General features: G+C 38.1%; 1 protein-coding gene across 1 annotated transcript in view; it reads left to right on the forward strand.

Moving 5' to 3' along the window:
* LOC107089985 (chromosome unknown open reading frame, human C10orf11) overlaps positions 1–18,397 on the forward strand; it is a 298,397-nt gene that overhangs the window by 268,153 nt on the left and 11,847 nt on the right. The gene's annotated exons all lie outside the window — the stretch shown is intronic.

Genomic DNA, 18,397 nt, shown 5'->3' on the forward strand with positions numbered 1-18,397 from the left:
GAAAAATTGACAAAAACAGTTCTTTATTTTCACGTCTTGAGGTCTGTTCTCATATTAAAATGGTATTAAAACAGTTATATTCCACACTGCGAACCAAGGCTTGGGATTATGTAAATGTGGTGGCATAACCTTAGTAGGTGAAGACAGTGGGAATCTACTGAACTTGAGAATGCACCAAAGTTATGTTATCTATCCTTATTGATCTCCACATATCTGTGGGATGTGTTGATAGTGGGAATAAGTACGGGTGTGGGTGCACAGAGTAGCAGCATAAGATGGAGCATCCTTGATCTGTTTAAACACAGACATTGATTAGGCCTCATATTGACCCATTGTAATCAGTTGATGTAATTATGCTGCAGCTTCTTAACATCAGACACATTGTTTATTACAATTATTTAAAACACACACAAATTAAACATGGAGGTCATCTACAGAGTTTAAAGTATGTTTCATATAAAAATGAACCAAAAAGCCTTTGTTCTCCATTTTAGTCATTAGCACATTTCCTAGATGTAAGATTAAAACAGAAATAGTTTGTATCCATTTGGCATCATTTTAAATCTCAGTTTTAGACTGTATGTCAGCAGTCTGCCTACCTGTGTTTGCTGCTGTGTTTAAAATCCGATTTGCAATTAAAATTATATTCCAAATAACCTATTTAGAGTAACAACAGATGAAATGCATAAAGCATTAAACTTTTTTTGTTTTGTTCTTGATATAATTTTACTATATCATGTATTTACTGACATTGTTTAATTTAATTGTTATTTTGATTACTTATTAAGTTAAAATAAGCAGATCTAACCGATGATGTATTCACACTTTATTTAAAAGCAAGTTTAGTACTTGAGAAATTCTAGACAATAATACTAATACAGTCTTATGCAGAACTTGTTTACTGATTAAGCTCCTATATTTTTTCTTCTAATTAAAAAATATATATATATATAAAAAAAAAAGAAACAACCAAACAAAGAACAAACATTTAGATAGTTCTATATGAGCAAATAAAATGTGTTATCTCAAAGATTGGGTCATATCACTGAATGTGTGTCACTTAGAATTCACCATTGTTTCGTATAGTGTGAGTTTGGGAGTTAAAAGTTTAAGATTTACATTGTGCTGCTCTGCAAAAACTAAACTTGTTTAGTTAATTTCTGCAAATATTGAATTTTTTTTTTTTTAGCATTTTAACCTACCTAATTTTAACGTAACATCTTGGATTGGTTCAATGTCCTTAGAGCTAAAAAAGTAGAATTGGATTAATCGTGATTAATTGGCTATTGAAATAATCGTGAGCTAATTTGATAATTTGTTACCTAGAGTAACAGACTCTAAATCATGCTATTTGTTAAAATGATAACCAACTTAAAGCAACAATTAAGAAAAACCCTTAAATACAAATATAATATACAACAAAACATATAAGATAAAAAACATAAATGTATACACTTTTTTCAATCTAGATTTATTTGCTCTCTCTCACATATATATGTATGTAATTTTTTTTTACATTTTACCACTGCAAGTAATTTGAAATATGCCTAAAACCTTTTTTTCTAAATTTCAAATCTTAATTTAGATATGTTAATTTACTAAGTGTAATTTCAAGATTAATCAAATCATCAAAGGTAATTGATAGATAACTTAAATAAGCGAAAGGTGCAGCCTAAACAGTCCTCTAAACTACAAAGTGAGTGCCACCAAATGATCATATTACTATTAGAATAAAGTCAGAAAGTAGAACTCACCTTCCTTATTAGATGTTTCAAGCAATTAGCATTTCTAAATGTATTTTCATCAGCCTGCATTCTGTAGTAAAAGGTGAAGTATTGTCCCTTTTGTCCCTATTATTATTTAATAGTGGTAGTTCCTATATCCAGAATGCTTGGCATTCTAAATTGATGTCAAACATTTTTTTGCTGCCTATCTGAGCTGAAGATCATATTACTACATACTAGATAATTAATGCCTTAAAAGTCTACATATTTGCACACTGTTGAAACCTCAGGCAATTATGTAAAAGTGTGTCCTTGGCTTGCATACATGCATTAATTTTCCAATTTACTCTACTGGGACAATTAAGTACAGAAATATAGTGTTTTTTCAAACAAAGATTATGTAATTGGTCGTAACCGGTGCCACTTCATTTTGTGCTATTAAACAGCCACAAAATGTGAGAGAAAAATCTGTTATTAAAACACTTTGCATTTGCCTAGCAGTGTGACATGACCTGTGGAAGTTAATGGAAGCTTTTACAAGAATTTTGTTTAGAAGATAAAATCAAAGTAGTCCTTGAGTTTTCATATAGGTTTTTACAGTTGACTAATTGAGGCCTGTCATCTTTAGGGTTGTTGACTGTCATCTGCAAAACTACTAAAGAGAACTTCAAACTTTTTGTATAGTATTTGTATGTTTTAAGCAAGAAAGAAAAGCGAACCATGAAGGTGTGAAAGTTAAGAGGCAAGCCATCTCTACATGCTCTGAAAATCCTCATAGTAGAGTTAACCTCAGCAAGCTTTGCTTTACAGCATTCTACCTTCACTAATCTAAAATGCTGTTTAACTCTTTTTAAATGATGCTTAACTGCACCTTATCATCTTCATAAGGAATTTGAAAATACAAAGACTTTAAGAATCATTAAATCCTTATTAACTGAAACAGAAATAGGCAAGATTAACAAATATTTCAAACACTGGTTATGACATAAATTAACCCAGGAACCCAAGGAATTTTCTTTGTGTTCAGCTATATATTATAGAGTTTATTGTAATAAGCTGACCAACACCAGCTGAATGACTTACTAGCAGTGAGTGTCTCTGCCCTACACGGAGTAAACTAACAGCCCCATTTGTTGTACCAAGGACAGATCTGTGTCGTTAAAGCCAGAACGCTGGCAGCTCCCACAAGAGGCGAATACAAACCAGCCTTGTAGTTTGTCAAAATCAGACCTGTTAAGAGCAGCACATTCAAAGGTGAGAGGCTCTGACACATGGGATATTTTCCCCTCTGTCTAAGATCTGAGCAACGATGACAGTCTTCATTTGTTATTGTTATGATGCTGTGCTGCAGTCTTAGATAACACAACCCTCATATTCGTCCTTCACCTCTACTTTATGTCCCCGCCGGAGGCTCCCATCCAGACCCCCCCACCTACACACACACACACACACACACAAACACACTAAATGTATGTATCCTTTTTCAAACATTACAGTTTTTTCACCATGTGTGGTAGATGATCACAGCACGCCCTCATTTGGAGAAGACAAAGACATGCCAAAACAGCATTCCTTTAGACGGAACATTTTTCAGACAGTAATCCTCAATGTTTACTAATCTAAAACCTAGATGTAAACAATAGGGGGCAAACAAATGCTACAGGGCTTTAAGTACATTACTACAGTTCCTTTGTCTCTGAAGACGCTTCAAAATTTGGGTTATTTACTTTTTTTGCATTTAAGTCCACATTTTGTGGTATTGCTCTATCAGAGCTGCTTTTCCAGACTTCTACAGAACTCTGTTGAAAATCAGTACCTAAAAAGATATATTGTCGTTTAACTTTTTACATTCTCTAAAAGGGACACAACTCTCCTAAAAAGTTAATTGGAAAAGTGTTATTCATACGCCGTATAGCTCTACCCTCAATCTTGCACCAGGAGGAAGATTAGCAGCATTCCTGACATCCCCTCTCTCGCCTATGCAGAAAGAACCTCTCTTTCCTTCTTTCAGCCTTCTGCACTCACCATGTCACCTGTGTAGCCCCAGAGCCTGGGTGCCAGAGGTAATTACAGCAGCTACGAGCTCCCAGAGCGGGGCAGTGCTGGCAGGTCACTGCCCAGGGAGAGAGGGGTAGAAACCATTGCCACAGTGTCTGTTGTGATTGGTGTAGGAATCAACATAGAGGAGATGAAGTTACAGTAAGGTAGCAGAGATGAGCTGAAGAATAATGGAGAAAAGATATTTTAGGTCTGTGTTATGCTCCAAAGTATACTTGGTTAACACAATATTCAGAAAATTCAGAAATTCAGAAAAGTTAATAAATCAAGTCATAGCGAAGTTTTGTATAAGGCAATGAAGATACAACCTTAATATAGAGAGAAGTAGACAAAAGACAAAGTGAAGGAGAATGGTGGGGGCTCTAGTGTACTTTAGTGGAAGCCTGACATAGAGTGTGGTATACAGTCTGGCAGAGGGGCCTGAGGATCTTCCACTACTGTCACCTTGACTCTAACTCTTGGTGCTGGTCCAACTGCCAGCTTAACTCTAAATCTAGCTGTAGAAAATGGAGTCTCTGCCTAAAGTACAGTATGCCTACATGAAGGCCGGTCTGTACCATTCAATTAACTCCAGCCAACGACACTGTGCATTCTTGAGTATTTCCATGGCAGCCTTGTTTATACAGCTATTTTCATAGAATGCTACAAGATAAAGGGCATATGCACAATATTTCAAAATTGTTAAACTATTTTCTTTTCAGTTGTGTTAAGGCTGCTTTCTTGCAAGGGGTATTTCTCATCTTTGTTTGGCTTACTTACACAGAAAAATAAAAACAATGCTAATCATCATGGGTAAAAATTCAGGAGGAAACTTGGACTAAATGGTTATTGATTTATGTGATAGTTATCCAAAGAAATTACAGATGTCTTTTTAAAAACAATTTATTGTGTCGTGACTTAAATAAAACAATATTAAAATGTTGTCGTAATCTGTATTTAAAATATAATAGTTTGCTATTATAAATATCTAATTAGAGTTGCACTTGTTTTTTTTTTTTTTGTTTTTTTTTACAGTGTCCTGTCTGGCAATGTGGCAATACGAATAATTGTCTTGATGCCAAAAAACCCCCAACAGATTTTACTTTCACAAGTGTAGTAGTATGGCAATTGCCATACTGCTACACTTGTTTCATGCATATAAATTGCTTTATTATAATTATGCAGGGAGTTTTACAGTTTATATGGACACTGCAATGTAAATAGAGCAAAAAAACAGAAGAAGAAAAGGAAAAAAGAAAAAAAAAGAGAAAAGATGAAAGAAAGAAGAGATAGAAAGGAGACAATGACAAAACATTTTCAGTCTGCTTCATCACCTGTAACGAGATGAAAAAAGAACAGCACAACCAAAAGACTGAGATATACAATAAAGCAACACCTTGAAACTATTGCTAAAGTAATATTATTAAGTCTGACATGTACTCTGTGTTACCTGAAGATATGAATGTGGGGTTTCTGTATGGAAGTGAATCTCTGAGTACCTGGAGCCAAGCACATGTAGTTGTTTGTGACGGTGAACTTGTGCATGTAAAGTTTATCCAGAGAAAAAATGCTCAATAGTGGTTGTGGTGAGCTGAAGAGGCGCCCCCCCCCCCAGAGCACTGAGTCCAGCGCCAGGAGACCCAAAGCCCCAGGCGCCCAAAGGGACCCCAAGAGCGAAGGCACCTAGGAGGGGCCAGCCCCGGAAATCAGACCCCCACCAAGGGAGGAGGAGAGACAGCCCCGCAGAAGCCCCCCAGCCACCGCCATGCCGGCGCCCCTGGGAGCCGCAGGGATGAGTCCGCAGGCTCCGCCGGCAGCCGGCCACCCTGAAGTAGGCCCGGGCACCGACCACCAGCCCCCCCACGGCACCGACCGAAATGCCCCGGCCCCACAGAGCACCGAAACACGCCCCGCCCCCCGGCACCAAGCCTCGGCGACCGGCCGCAACACCCAACGCGACCGCACCACCCAGGAAAAACACACAGGTGGCCACGCCCACAGCCAGGGCCCACGCGCATCCGCCAGGAACCGGCCGCGAGCGCCGTGGAACCCCCCCAAAACGCCCCCCAGGCCAAAAGTGCGGCCCCACCCCACCAAGACCGATGCCAACAGCGCGCAATGCAACACACCGCGCACAGAAACAACCCAAGAGCAGAAAAGCCGCCCGGCGCCCGACCGCAAGAAGAGCAGACCGCAGCCTGTGCAACTACCCCCCCCTACAGCCCCGGGCCCCAGGGACTGGTGGAGACCCCGAGCTCCACGAGTGCGCCGGCGAGCCCCGACGCCAGCCAGCGGAGGGAGAGTAGGACGGGGGGAATGGGCTCCGCACTTAGCGGAGACTTGAGATGTATTTTGGAAAGGGTGCAGTTGAGACCCCAACCAGAGTTGCACTTGTAACTAAATGTTTAAGGTGCTCTATTTTCTAATGGCTATGCTAGACAATTATAGTTACATTTTTACATATAGTAAGTAGGGCTGGACTATTAATTGATTTGATTGATTATTTAAGATTGTGTTATATTACTTTTAACACTAAATATTATAAGGTAATATCACATGTAGTGTTGTATAATGCTAATATGACTATATTTTTTGTTTTTCGTGAAACATTATTACTTTACTAGCCTCATGTGGAGGGGACCACTAAAATCAAAGGTGTTTTTTGAAAGCAATTTTTATTATAAAACTCAAGTGAGGGAAAAAGATTGATTCATCAGATTTTCTTGGAAAAATACTGAGATTAGATTTTTAAGCCATCGTGCCCTGCCCTATTACTACTAGTGAATAGTTTCTGTTATAGGAAGTCTGTTGTTAGATGTAAAAATGAAAGAGAGAACAAAAACAAAGAAATAAACCGAGATATATGTCTACATGTCTAGGGCCCTTTTATCCTGTTTTTTTTTTTTTTTGCCTCCTTGCTTCTTCTTTATATGCAGGTATTATATATTGTGCACACATTTCATTTGAATCTCAAGAAAAAACATATCTCTAAGTGGAGAAAAAGGAAATGAACATACCACCTCCTCATGAGACCTCTGGGATACTATACATTTCTTTAAAAGTTGGACTTTATTGCACATTCAGTTCATCTGCAGAGAAACTCTAGCAACACGCCTGCCTTGCTTTGTCAGGGACCTCCCCCTTACCAAAATATCAAACTGCAAAAGGAGCAACGGGAACAAATCCAAGCAAAGAGTAAACTGTTTTACAGTTACTGCACAACAAATAAACAAACATCTGGAAGCATTCAGAGAAGCCCATTAGAAGGGCTCTGGGCTTTGCCAAAAAGGGGTAAATGATGAGGAATGGGCTGTCGAGAGGCTTGTGGAGACAGGGGAGAGGCCAGATGATGGAGCTGTGGGTGTTAAGCACTGCCTTTTAGAGCTCAGCTGGGCTCATAGAGATCTACACCTGCTGCTATCTTCTCCTCCCCTCCTCTTCTGCATCAGACATCTGGATGGGATACATGACTAATGGATGACTAAACTGCTCATGTTGAAACTCAGTTGTCATTATGAAGGAAAGGGTTGTTGCTGCAATAGATGACTTAATGTTATTTCCTAATGCACTAAGTATAGCTAAAAAGCAAGCTTGATGGCTGTGAAACCTAGCATAGAATCAAAGCTTTTCAATGGTGTTTATGTAACATCACCTTCATAGTATCCAGAGCTAAATAGACTGCTTATGATTAAAATATAATTTACACACAAATCCCACATATCCCACAAATTTGTCTCACTAACTTTGCAAGGCCTTTCCATTGACTTCCATTTCTACAGCCTAACCGTGACCCTTACCCTGCACCTAACCATTGTGGGTTAATTAGAACCCTAACCTAAACTCAATTTACACCTTAGTCCTTGCTGTGGTTGTCAAACTACTTTATTGCTTTTCAAGCTAATCATGACTGATTCTTCAACTCTGTTTGACATAATTTGATAAAAATGTCCCTTTTTTTCCTGAAATTCCTCTCATTCTCCTTTGGACTCCCTCACACTGTAGAGTATGAAAATGTCCTCACTGGAGCTTTTGAGAAAACCCAGAACATATTTGACGTGTCCCATTAGACAGTATGTCCCAAGGTCTAACAGATGTTTGTCTTTGGCCCATAATGATTACGCCAACACAATCTGTAGCATGATGAACATTATGGTTAAACAAAGTCTTGTAGTGATACCTATTTAACTAAAATGAGCCATATGGAAAAAGCAAATAGGAAACTTTTCCTCCAGATTATTTCAAAGTGTCTTTTGCAGAGCTGCTGTGTGCAAACCTTGGCAGTAAAGCAGGCAGCTTTGACAAGGTGGAGCGAAACTCTAGAGTTTGGTCTTTTTGAACCTTTGAAGAATTAAGTATGTGTATTGCCACATGCCATTTACCTGAACTACAGTAAATGCACATACATTTGGACATCTTAGATTTTAAAGCTATATGGTAGTTTATTTAGATTTCTTAGATCTATATTCAATAAAGTAATCTCTGGCTTGTATGTTTTAAGATTACATGATCTTTGGGGCCTGCTGAAAGTAAGCAATCAGGGTATAGGTACACTGTCATAAAGGGACTATAAGGTTATGAATAAGACTCAGACAGGCTGTGACATTTAAACAATGTTCAATTGTTAATAGTGGACCTTAAGTGTCCCATAAAAAAATTATTCCACGCACCATTACATTGCACTTCTACTCCCAGAGTTTACCGTCAATACAAGGCACAGTGGATCCTTGCACTAAAGTTTAATATAGCATATTCTGACTCTACCATCTGAATATGTTTGAACTCAAAGGATCAGTCAACATCCTTTCTGAAACTATGAACCCTTAAATCAGTTGATCATTTTGGTCCTTTCTGAAGAACTGTTCTCACCATGCTGGAGCTTCTCTTTTGTTTAACCTGGAATTAAAATAAAAAAAAGAGGAAGAAATCATCTTTTACAGCCCCATTTCCCTTTTTTTTTTTGTCAGTTCATCTGATGAAAATCACAAAAGTCCCATCAATACAGTAAATGCTCCCATTATGGTATGTATGTTATCTGACTAAGATGATGGGGCATCATTTGTCTCAGGAGTGGTGTTGAACAGCAAAAATAATATCCATTAAGCCAGTCTATGAAGATAGATGAGGGTATGGGGGACATAGTAAACTGGGCCTGCAATCCCTCATCGTTGCTTTAAATGAGAACACAGCTGACATTCAGAGCTCTTTTTAAGGCGTGACTGGCCTTGTTATTGCTAGCCTTGGAAATCACCTTTCTGCATTTTCTCCTTCACAGTCAAGCTAGATTAAAATACCAAGACAACTTCCTCAGCGTCCATGACAGGTTTCACTGCCAGTGTCTGACAAGTAAGTTCTAAACTGCTTTGAGAAACCAGCCTTCCACCAAGTGTCATTATCTCTCCGTTATCGGATGGCACTTCTCTAGCACTGTGTGAATAATTCTGTTTGTGCTGGCTTTGGGGAAATGTCTGTGACACTATTGTTTTTACCTTGTCTTTTGATGTCACTGAAAGAGTCTTCTGAGTGCCTTGAGTTCTGAAGCTGATGTTGGGCATATACAGCTAAAACTTAAAGTGAAAAGATAGTTCTGTTAAATTCTCACCCACCCCAAATGTATTGCTTGTGAGTTCCTTTGCTACTGTATAAAGGTAAATACTCCTCTATGTGATATTCTGCTTTGCTTCAAGCATTGCTTTGAACTCTTCATTATTCTCATTAAAGAGCTTTATTAGGAGGGAAAGATTATTTCATTTAAAAAAAAAATCTGAACCTAAAGGTTTTGTCAATCTTGTGAACATCTTGTCCACTTAGCTTGAATATGTTTTATAACTGCTCTATCCATCTTCAGTGTAAAATTGTTACATTTGAACCATTTTCTTTGCAGCAGGAAAATAATTAGCCTCTTAAATCTTTACAGTCTGTTATCATTACAGTTAAACCTCTTGTTTATGATGATACAAAGCCAGTTGGAACAAATCATTAGACTTCCTTAGGCACACTGAGTAGTTTGGCTGCTCTGCATAATGTTGAAGGCTTCTACACAAGGACATGAGTTTCTGCCAGGAGCCCGGTTCTCTTAGAAAAACTTACAGCTGGTGCTCTTGACATTGGTCCATGTCCCAGTTGTGCTGGTCATTCTCAGGGAAGCAACAGGACATGAATCATCTAATGTGGAAAAGTCTGCTATACTGTATTCAGCGCTTACACTTTATGTTACAATATTCATTTTTCTATTTGGAGCAAAACGGGAATGCACAATGTCACTTTAATGGCTAGTTTTATGTTTAATTTTTTCATATTAGCCATTGCCCAATATATGGTTTGGTTTTGTAACCTACATAATCACTAAAGGTGAGACTCCATCAGAATGCTTTACATGGATCCATGACAAGTTTTTCCTTTTGGAATATGTTGTATGTCAAAATATGTTGTATTTGTCCTTTTAAAAAACGCCTATTGTGACACATTAAAATACATTATTACTTCAATAATTATATATAATACATGCTGAGTTGATGACACTGATAGGTCTTAATGAACAAAGCATTGATAGCAACTTAGGGACTTAGTCGCTATTATTAGACTTTTCAGAACCCTCTCAAAACTATTTTCAAAAAAGTGATTAGCGAGAACCTAGTGACTTTTTCCTATGTTGTAGAAGATCTATATCCATAATCATAATAAACATTCTATTGTCATAATAAAATGATGAATAGTAACAATTGGATCAAAAACATTTACTATAAAACGGATCTGCAGTAGCAGCAGCTACAGTAGGGCATCTAGGGCAGGAACCTCTGCAGAAAGGAAACACAGGTTAGTGACCACGATACTCTGGCAGTGGAAGATTATGAACATGAGTCACTAATCTGGTTTAATAGTTCAATCCTGGCCCAAAGAATGTGGTTGATTCCAGCCGGGCGGCTGACAACAAGGCGCGACGGGCATCGCTTATAGCTTCCCAGATCCTTTGGCCCCTGAGGATGGAAAAAAAGCAGGAGACCGAAGGCAGAATAATCCAGAGAGTGAAGCCAAAGCCGATGTCGAGGATGTAAACAGGTTTCAGAATCGGGAGATCAGGAGTCCGTAGAGGTTCCAGAGGGACATTCAGGTTAGTAACAGGAAGCAGTTCCAAGTTCAGCAAACAGACAGAATCCAGCAGGAGTACAAAGACAGGTCAGGCACTGGTCCTAGAATAATCTCGCCTGATGATTGGATGTGTGCAGGTTAAAACAGATTGGACGGGAACAGGAGGGCTCAGTGGTTGAGAGGCAGAACAGGAAATCAGAAACCCTAAGGTAATGCTGAAATACTCCCAACACTGGATCGTGAATATTCTGATCTGATGACGGGAAGCAGGCAGGTTCAAACAGATCATACAGGAACTGGTGGGCTCAGTAGTTGAGAGGCAGACCAGGAAATCAGAAATGCTAAGGTAATGCTGGCACACTCTCCCCAGTGGCTCGAGAATAATCTGTCACTGATGACTGATAAGAGAGCTGGTTAAATTGAAGCAGACGCAGGTGGATCAGATGAGTGGCAGTGAGAAAAGTGGCAGAGCTAGGCAGGTGAATTAAATGAGTAATCTAGCCAGGCATCAGCGCCAAGATCATGACAACCAGAGCTTTCTCTGTAAGAATTATCATCTCTGTATGCTCCCATTTTATTTCCAAAACATTAGTCTTTAACTTAACAGGTAGATATTATTAGGCTTTAACAACCATTAATGACAAATAATAATCAATTTCAGCTGCCCAATGACTTTGGGTTTAAGATTATATAATGAAACCATGTTACTAGTTCTGTTTTTTAATTTGTTGTAAAGTCTCTGTAATTGGATTCTGTGCATCAACTATGCATTAAAGAGGTGGGTCAGCTGTAGTTCCTGTATCAAGTGGTAATGTCATTTTTAAGAGGCACATTTATACAGTTTTAGTTTCATCTGACATTTCTACTAAACTTTTGTGACTTTAAGCTTTTTCTGTGCTTCATCCCATAACCACTTTTGATTCTTTTTTTTATATTGAAATTTTCCTGTCAACATTGACCAAGATTCCAGCTATGAGTCAGAGAGTAAAGCATAAGAAACAACCAAAAACTCATTATACATTGAAATTGGAAAATATTACAAGAGTCAATATATCTATGTTTCTCAAGACTGATGGGGGGGCTATTTATGTCCAGTTTATGTTCTGCTACGAAGTGCACAAAAGACAAAGCCCAAGCTCAAAGGACACTATAATGGACTGATGGAAAATATTGCTTGGACATCAAACAGGCCTGGCTGTTTTTAAATAGCTTGTTAAAACCCTACTCTTTTACTTTGTGTTTTACTTTATATGAGTGGTCTCCTCTTTATTTTGTTGTTGTTGTTATTTAAGTTTTATTTCTTTCCATTTTACCCTATTTGTGCATATTATATGAATATTCTTTTTATATATGGCTGTTGGATACATATTTTTAGGTCATAAAAACTTTTAGTGTATAGGTTTATTATGGTATCATATCATGTTTGTTCATTCTGTGTACGGCCTTTTGACCCCAAGTAAATTGATTAATTAATTAAATAAATCATTTGAATAAATTAATTAACTGGTATGATATGGTATGTGCAGTATGCATGCTGTGTGAGAGTTGCAGCAAAAAATCTAACTCTGAGATTGGTTAAAATAAAAAGTATTTATGAGGATTCAAAATTGTGCGGTTGCTGTTATAATGAAAAAATTCAATTTTCACTAGGATATGGATTAATAGGTAGATAACCAATGTTTTAAAATATATTTAACTGCACTAAAGGACAATACTACCAATGGAACATCTGTATAGAACCAATATATAAGTATAAAAAACAGTGTATGGTGAAAGTTTGTGGCACATATTTTGCCATAATTTGATGTTTCTTTTAGTAGACTGTTGTAGATCCTAAAACATTGCTTGGTCCAGCGTATTCATCCCCAGTTACCTTCAATGCTAAGAGCTATACTGGTTAAAATTGAAGTTATCTGTCAATTAGATTAAGTTCCATAGGGTTGTTGTCTCAGCGGTTTTTATTTCACTTTCTACGTTTTCTCTTGTAAATCCAGTGATTTCTTGTCAAAAGGCCCCTGCATCAATATACAATTGAGAGAGTTTAAGTGCAAAGCTTACAGAAACTATTGTAATAGTATCAACATTTACCGCTCAAAGTTCCATTCCATTTATTCACTTAATTGAACTGCCAGAATGCCTATTTGGATTTTCTGTCTAAAAAGGGTATTATCCCATGTGTTTGAATAGCAGTGTGGGTAAAATTTTATATTTACAGAATTTCTATGCTTGTCTTACCTATTTATTTATTTGATTTAAAGCTATTATTTTATTTTTTTAAAAAGAGCCTCTGCTCCAGCTGGTATGGACCTTATTTTTTGTTCCTGTATAGAGACATCGGACTAAAAATGAAAAGAGCAAGGTCACTGAAATGCTAAGAAGTCCCAAACAACCTTTTAATCTGTCACTTTGATTTGCTTATTAAGTTGTTAAAGAGCCTGTTTCCTTGTCATGACAATATGAGTGGACAACTTATTTCACCATCATAGGTTAAAAAGAAAAAGGCTCCTGGCATGCTGACATAGCTGCACTACAAGTTCACAAAGTGGACTGATTTTTTTTCTTTTCCATTTAATATATCAATTTAACCTAGATTATTGGAATGTATTAATTATAAAGGCAGTTGGATACACCTTTTGGTATTTGTATCTATCAGTAGCATCTTAACCTAAGCAATTGCAATTCATAAATATTTTTGTTAATTAATAAAAAAATGTAAATGAATTTTCCTTTCTTGCTACAGTATTTGAATTAAAAATATATATATTTTTTTACCTTAATTTATTGGGGGGTGGGGGTAAGTCAGGGCTATAAAAAAAAACTTAATTTTCTTTCTTTATTATTATTATTATTTTATTTTTTTATTATTTTTTTTTTTCTGTGCGGCCCAGTACCAAATGACCGATGGACCACACCAGTCCGCAGCCCGGTGGTTGGGGAGCGCTGGTTTAAAGTACAGTACAACAAAACCTTGATTCAGGAGCTCCATCAGGCTTGTTTACTTCTTTTATTTATTAATATTTAAGTATGTAGGTGTATGTGTGTCTGCATGTGTATGTATATTCAAAATCTGTCAGACCCTATATTGTAGAAACTAATGATTCACACATCTATGAGCTCACCATGTCTGGACTGAAACATGGTGGCATGAGAGAGAAGGATTTTCGCAAAATTTTGAAAAGACCCGCCCTCTCCACCTTTAGAAAAAAAATGCACATGCACAACCCTGTACCCTTAAACATGTGCGAGAGCATGCATTAGCCCATTTCTCCTCGTGCACCCTCTGTTTCAATGTTGCTGTTTGCATTACTCATACAGGCTAACTTTCCTGAAGAAGATTTGCAATTTTTCCACTGTGCCACACTCACCACCAGTAAACGAAAATGGGTACAAGAACATAGGACAGCCTTACATAAACGTATCACCACAATGATTGACAATTAGGAGGACCATTTGTTTTGATCATCCACCCAGAAAAACAACATCCTCCACTATACCTTTAAGACTTAGGTGAAGAGGATACCTTCTAGGAGAATATAAATCTTAAAACTCCAACCAGAGCTACAATTGAATGGTATAGATCATAGGTTTTTCTAAAATTTTACGAAAAGTAATTACTCTATATAAATAATGCCTTCTAATTATCGCTGTACTAACAAATATTGTAGAAACTGTACTACACGACTTGGACTTTTCACTTTCTTGTTTTTTGCTATAACATAACATTCTCTATTGCCCTAGCGACTCCCTTGAAGGTATATCTGATTTTTTCAATCTATATTAATTGTTAGATACTGTATAGAATATATTGTAGCTATTTTGCAAAGAAGAATGGACAAAATGTCATTCTGTATAATATATAGTCTCAGGTTGATTGACACATAGGAATGCATCACTTTACGGTTTTTCAGTTTTTCAAAAACCATGTTTGTTAATTCCAATTCACATTTATGTGTTGCTTTAAAGTTTGTGGATCACAAAACAGGAAAAAGTTAAAAGAAGATGAACACTTCTCAGTTTTTGTATTGATGTGCTGTTGGTAAAGCTGATTCCTTTCTCCACCGATAAGGTGATTTGTTGTTACCTATTAGGGCGTGGTGAAGTAATCCCGACAGATACAATGAACAAATCAAGGGCATTAGCTCTTTGATGTGAGGTTGATAATATTTTGCTTCATTTATTCCCTTGCCCTGCAATGACATCTCACCCCTATTAGGTTTGAAATCTCATCCCCCTCTCGTCTATACCTCAGCTGTGACTCAACCAAGCGACCAAGCAGATAATACGCTCTGAGCTCTGAAACATGTACCATTATAATTAGCTTTGTCAGGTTCTAGCCCTTATAACCCTCATGCAGATAATATGATAATATGTCTTCATAACCGGCTGACCTTACATGCTCAATATTTCTCCCCTTATGAAGATTACATGTCAATAAAGTAATTGAGTCCCGGGGTGTGTGGCAAGTGAAGATTTAGGTTATTGGACTTTTCGGGGCAGTGATGTACGAGCGTTATTATTCTACCTGTCAGGAGATGTGCAAGGGCTGAGGACAGTCCGAGAGTGTCATGGGAGGGAAAGGAGGGGCGAGGATTGAAAAAGAGGGGGAGACAGAGATATGGGAGTAGAGAAAAAGATAGGGGGATGCAGAAAGAAATGAATTGAGCTAAAGAAGGACACAGACAAGGGAGACTAAGAGAAACGGAAATGAAGAAGAGGAGGAAGCAAGACTGTGTGAGAAAGGAGGCAAGCTCATTTCTCACAAGGAGGGACGGATCCACACTTAATCATTCCTTTGAACCTTCAGCTCTCCATCCCAGCCCTTACTCTCTGCATATGATCAGAGAATGTGTCATATTAATTAAAAGAAATAGAGTTGCAGTGGGGCCATTCATCTGAATGGGACACAGAGAGGCCAGAGGGGCTTGAAATATACCACACAACACAAAGTCATCATCACCTCAGCCTCACATCTGGCTGGCAACTGTGAGCTCATCATTTTAAATTCTAGCTGGAAGTGACAGCTTGTAATTTAACAAAGGCATATTTTGTAGCTGAACAGGGTGTCACCAAGGATTCATTTTTCTAACTTCAACATTAGCTAATGCTTCATTTAGATGCTTATTCTTGAAACTGTTGAAGATCATTTTACCCCAAAAATACCTACTTATGCATTAATTATCTACATATTTTACATGAGAATTAATTTTAAGTCAGGCAATTTTCAGATTCAATCCAATATGTTATAAAAAAAAAAAAACATTGCAAATTAATACATAAATAATTTACTCTTATATCTTGTCAAATATTAATTTTCTAAATTCTTTCAAAAAAGACTGTTAAATGAAGTTTGAATTATTTAGTTGAATTCATGTTGATTTGAGCGCTGTTTTTTTCTTGACAGTGCATGTTTATTTCTACTACTTTACAAAGTGTTTTTTCTTGCAGCATTTAGTGACAAGCTGTGCTAAATGCTATGCATCAAAGTACCATTTTACCCATCATAATTTGACTGTCAGTGCTGGAGACAGAGGAAATGGGATGTGAAAATGAGTGTATTCGATTGAGGTTCAACAATGAAGGTTACAAACAGCTGTGAAAAGAGACAGAAGCAAGGAGACACGCAGGCGGGGTGGACAAGCGATGTTAAGGGATATTTTACTGTGTCTCTTCGGATTAGGCCTGAAGATTGATATCTTCCAGTCAGATGAAGCCCTGACGTGAGTGATCCAGCCCCTCCATCATTGTGACATGCAGTTCTTTGCTAACGCTCATTCGTGTTGATGGGCACACCCTTTGCCACAAGGGCCTTGGCCAACATACCCACCTTCCTCTGTCCCTATATGTGCCTGTGTCACTCGACCATCTCTGTTCTTTTATTTCTATTGCCCCTCTCCCCTGTTTTCTATCACCATGTCATGTCCAATCACTGTACGGCTGGACAGGCACTCGGTCGGATAGACAGGAAGCAGGAGCCCAAGGTAGAGAGCTGCCTAACAGACGCTGCAATGGGCACTGAAATGACTCTAATAATGGCGTCTCCATGTGGGCCCGACTGTACAGTCAGTTAGCACAACCAAGATGGGGGGTAATAAGTGTTTGATGTCTGGAGGCAAAGGAAGTGTGAAGTAGCATAACCAGCCCTGTGCACTCTGGTGAGACAGGTGCAGCTAGCCGCACTCTGAAGCTGGAGATTGTGGAAAAAGATGTCAGATTGGTATTGATATATGTCACACTAGAGGTCAGGAGGCTGTTTGTTTAAATGAGTGTCTCAGGGTGGTAGCAGTCATTCATTAATTGACGCCTACATCAAAAGGGAGGGTAGAGGGCAGCATGATGTGTATGTCGCTTTGGGAAAGGTGAGGGCTTGAAGAAGCAATTACCAATGTAACTTCACTGTGAATAAAGAGTGTGACATGTAACTATATCATCAGTGCATGCTCATATGCATGTGTAAAACTCCAATGCCGCCAACTCTTGTGGCTAAAGTTGTTGGCCATCTTTGATTTGATGGAAATTGCTACTGACAAGCAGCGAGGTGCCATTCTGTCTGCTGATGCACGAGGTCCATCATTGTCTGTGTAGCAGAGTTTAGTTAACATGACACTTAGCGACTGACATTGCTTCAGAGCCAGCAAAACACTGTCATTGTCATGTCATTTATCTTTTGCTAGCCAATTTACAATGTGTTCCTTTCTGAACGCCTCACTGAGCAGCTCTTGGTTTTTTACAGCCGGGATGAGTAGCTCGACTAAGCTTTGGTCCCCTGCAAGTGTATGTCAACCCCTCAAAACATTTTAAAGAGCATACCTTCAGCTAATAAAGTCACAGCTGTTCTTTCTGCTGTGGCTATCTGGTAACAAGCTACTTCCCTTTGAACAGTTTTATGTGGTTGTAATTGACCTGACAATGGGGTTCATTATGCATTCCCTTTCATGCTGTTTTGCCTGATAATTATTATTTAATGTGTTCAGATGGAGAGCATCATTAATTCATCCCTTTCTCCAATGTCAAAGAGATGAACAGTGAAGTTATCACTCTCTGGTGATTAATATTGTGCTCTTTTGTTATTGAATCCTGTCCCAGTGATTAGACCTTCATTGAGTGACTCACCAGCCACTCTTATTAACAGCACCATTAAGGAGCACAGTCAAACCTCTAATTGGAATTTTTACTTTTTCCTTCTATTTTGGTCAGAGGTTTTAACCACTTATCTGTGCTTTTCTTTTAATTAGAAATCCTGGGTGTAATGAAGAACTCGATCGATCAGTGTCACGCCATGCGGTGTGCATGGGTGGTGATTTGTGAGCCACATATTAACTGAGAAAATGAGCGCCTATGATTACTTGCATCATTAGTGGCTTCATGTGCCCTTAAGGTTAGATGAGCTCTAGCAGTAAATAACTTTCCTTGTCTGTTTTGTATAAAATGCAAGATCTCTGTGTGTTGGCTGAATAGTAGTTCATGACTTTTAGGTATTCAGAAATTTGTAAATTAGCCAAAGCTCACTATCAATCTCTTATGTTGGCACTTTAAAGTTATTGTAAGAAAAG

Source organism: Cyprinodon variegatus, unplaced genomic scaffold (genome assembly GCF_000732505.1).
Source record: "Cyprinodon variegatus isolate N-32 unplaced genomic scaffold, C_variegatus-1.0 Scaffold1, whole genome shotgun sequence".
NCBI lineage: Eukaryota > Metazoa > Chordata > Actinopteri > Cyprinodontiformes > Cyprinodontidae > Cyprinodon > Cyprinodon variegatus.